General features: G+C 51.9%; 1 pseudogene; it reads right to left on the reverse strand.

Moving 5' to 3' along the window:
* Window positions 1-2,666: 2,666 nt before the first annotated feature.
* On the reverse strand, window positions 2,667-3,490 carry LOC140916833 (serine protease 23-like; annotated as a pseudogene).
* Window positions 3,491-3,704: the final 214 nt, after the last annotated feature.

The following is a 3,704-nucleotide window of genomic DNA, read 5'->3' on the forward strand; positions in this document are numbered from 1 at the left end:
CCTACTGCAGTTTGTGCTTCATTGCCATTGGGTATGTGGCAGGGTTTCTGGTGGACACCTCCTGTTGGCAGGTCAGAGCTGCTCTCATCTGACCACAGTGGGGGAGATGAGTCTTGCATGCTGTTGTTTGGGTCTTCCCTTTGATGCTGGCCTCACTTGTCTTCCCATTGCACTCTGTGCTAGTAGCTGGTTTGTCACCAGATGAAAAGCATTGGTAAACTTAGTCACCTGCTTGTAATAAGATGAACTCTCAGCCCACAGTTCCCCACATCAGCGAATGCTGGGAAGTCTCCCCATTTCCTACCATCGCAGTCAGTGCCAAGTCTTGTAACAGAGTATATGAATCATCGTGAATGCCCAGAGTGCACTTGAGGCCAGATCAAGAAGCAGGAGCTGCAAGCCTACTGCTGTGCTAAAAGCCAGTTTAGCTGGCTACAGGAGAATCACCCTAGTGAAGAGTTCCCGTAGCTCCTCAAGTTTGAGACCTGTGAAGGAGCATGGCCAAGGTTGCTCTAACTTGTGACTGGGGTCTGAGGAGCCCTCAGGAGCAAGGAACCGCAAAGGTGAAACTCAGTAAGTGCTGTCGACAACAAGTTCTGCTCGGTGACTCTACGTAAGTCAAGCCTTGACTGTGAGTTGGTTTGAGGTCATGTAAGCACCAATTGCTTGTCCCTGCATAATGAGGTGTCACAATGGTCTCTTCTTTTGCAGGTTTCAGAGTAACAGCCGTGTTAGTCTGTATTCACAAAAAGAAAAGGAGTACTTGTGGCACCTTAGAGACTAACCAATTTATTTGAGCATTCTTCTTTTGCATTAGATCACATATTTTTAGAGCAGCTCATGGCCTCTGAGCTTCAGAGGAAGCAGGGGCTGCCTCTGTCCATTCAGTGGCAGGACATGACCAGGCATCCAAACTAAGCTGTGGTTACACTGAGTTACCCAACAGCCTTGATGACTAAGGGATAATCACCCAAGAAGTGTTTAGGGAGGCACAGCCACTTATAGGAAAACAGAAGCAGAGTGTCAGGGAGAATCTCTCTCACAGCTGTCAGGCTGTAGGAGTGTCTCCCAGGACAAGGAGTAGAACTTCACAGGATCAAACGTACAACAGGGAATAACCCTTCTCTAACCCGATGCCACTCACCCATGGAGGAGTGGCTGTGACCCATGAGGTCCCTTCTATGTGATAGGAGAGAGCAGCTGGAAATCTACAGCAGCCTGAGCAGGTGTTGGAAGCATCAGTGTTCCTCGATTATAAGCTACTGGGAGCAGACACTGTCTTTGTTTCTCTGTAAAGCGCCATAAACACGAGTGGTGCTACGCCCAAGCCCCCTTCCCCACTGTTGTCAGGACAGGGAGTGTCTCAGGGCTCCCCCTATAGCACAGCAGCCCTGCGCCTTCATTAGCAGAGTCCCTGAACATCCAGGACAGACTCCTCAGGTGGCATAATCTCAGGAAGCAGCACCATACCGTGCAGTGAAGTTTCTGACGGTTCCTGCTCTGTAGGAACAGCACCTCTGGAAGGTTGCTAGTCCAGACAGATGAGTTCCCTTCCCATTTCATGCATGATGCAAAGGAGAAATCCGTACTCTCACTTATTTAGATATATATTAGCCTAGAGGGATCCATCACAAACATTACATTAACAGTAAGGGCCACTACCAGTAGATAAAGACTTGGGAGCTCTACTCTGGGGAAAAGATGGTGGGAGTGGAGGGGAGGTGGGTCTCAGTCCAGTTCTTAGTGAACAGGTGTTTACATCACACCATCCTACACCAATTAGAACTGGCCTCACTGATAGTGTCATCAGAGGGCAATGACTGGATGAGCCATGGAGACTGGCCTCATTCCCACCCCAGCTGAGCTCCTTGCTGTGCATAGAAGAGTCAGTCTCCAGGACTGCCATTCAGGCCCCTTTCAGCAGCACACCAACAGAAATTTTCACTAGGACCCAATAGAAATTCCATGCAGCTCAGAAGCAAACACAGAGACTGCTCCTCCCAGTCTTGAGAAGTAACACATTGAAAGCAGGAGATCTCTTTTCAGTGACCAAGGGCCAGACTGCTTTTGCAGAACCAAGATGCTGGGGGACACAGATCACACTAACTTCCGCCACAGGGTCTCAAACTACCCACCAGCCCTTTTCGAAACGGGGACTGTGCATCTTCCTCTGCTCATGCAGTGGAACTAGGACCTGGCCAAGCACCATGGACTGAATGACATGGGAACAAAGAGAGCCCAGCCTTTGTGTGCACATTGCCACAGGCTCCTCACACCCACCAGCCCCAGGGAAAGCAGAGAAAGAAGTGCACCTTTGTCCACGCTGAGCTGCATGGGAAGGAAAAGCTTGATTGTAATTGCCCTTAAGTGAATGTTGCCTGGGGCTGGAGGAGAGGGGGAAAGTTGTGACTGTGATCCTGCCATGGGGTGCCTTTCCCCAGTTGATCCCAAGGGACTTACAGACTTCCTGAGACACAAGTAGGATGAGGCTTGGCAGTGTAGCTGCCTTGCTAGGAAACAGCACAGGCTCATCCCCATTCAGCAGTGGGTCCCTGACCCTCTTCACACGCCTGTGCAGACCCCAAGGACAGGGCAGGCTCAGTGGCAGGAAGCCCGCAAACATGGTCTCTGGGGTGGATGGTGGGTAAGGCCCCAGCTCACTCGTTCTAACAGTTGGTATAATCTCCTTTGATCCAGTAACAAATCTAAGCAAACTTGGGGGCTGTGAAGCGAACAGCCACATTACAGCCATGCTGCTCCCCAGCCACTTGTGACCTGAGAAGATCCCAATGACCTTCCTCTCCCACTTGTGCTGCTTGGGGTCCCACATCTTGCCGTAGACCCCAGAGGCACCAGGCCTGGCATCACAGTGCTGGTAGTTGAGGTGGGCTGTCTCATCCTCCACACCACAGAACTGGTAAACCAGCTCGCCAGGCCAGTCACTGTCAAACCCAGAGAAATGGATCCTCTTCCCAGCCATGTCCTCCACTGCCCCATCAGCATCATGTAGGGGCACGGATGGGGTCTGCACAGCTCCAGCAGGGCATAATCCCTGTGTTGATGGAATCAGAGCCCCAGATCCAGCCCTTGGGCGCCTGTGTGCACTTCACCAGCTTCCCTAGCTCAGTCTCACTCCCAGTGTTCTGGGCCCGTGTTAAGAAGCCCATCTTGATTTTCGTGGCGCCCTTGATATAGTCTTTGCCATCATGGCTGCAGTGGGCAGCGGTGAGCACGTGGTGCTCAGACACCACACACCAGTGCACCCTGTGGAGATTTTGACTGCAGCAGAGAAGAGGAAGTTCAGCAGAAAACGGTGCCCGCTGAGAGAAAATCACCCATCTGTGCCTCTGCCTCTCCGTGCTGCCCACAAATGGGCCCAGCTCCACTGTAGTAAGTGTGAGGATACCTCTGGCATACACAGTCTCAGAGGACAGGTGGTCCTGGAAATCCTGGGGGACCAGGCTCGCCTCTCGCTGGCCACACGCCTCATCGCAGTGCATTGTCAGTTCCAGGACTGGCTGAACCGGAACTGTGGCTTGGGTAGCAGCAGTGTGGACTAAGGAATGAGAGCAGGGATCGGGTCACCTGAGGCAGTGCTGGGAAGAAGGGCTGGCAAGAAAAATAGGGCAGCAACCACCTGCAGGCAAATCATTGTGCAGAACCTGCAAAGGCACGACAAGGAGAAAATTAATCCATATGACAGA

This window comes from Lepidochelys kempii, chromosome 9 (genome assembly GCF_965140265.1).
Source record: "Lepidochelys kempii isolate rLepKem1 chromosome 9, rLepKem1.hap2, whole genome shotgun sequence".
Taxonomy (NCBI): Eukaryota; Metazoa; Chordata; order Testudines; family Cheloniidae; genus Lepidochelys; species Lepidochelys kempii.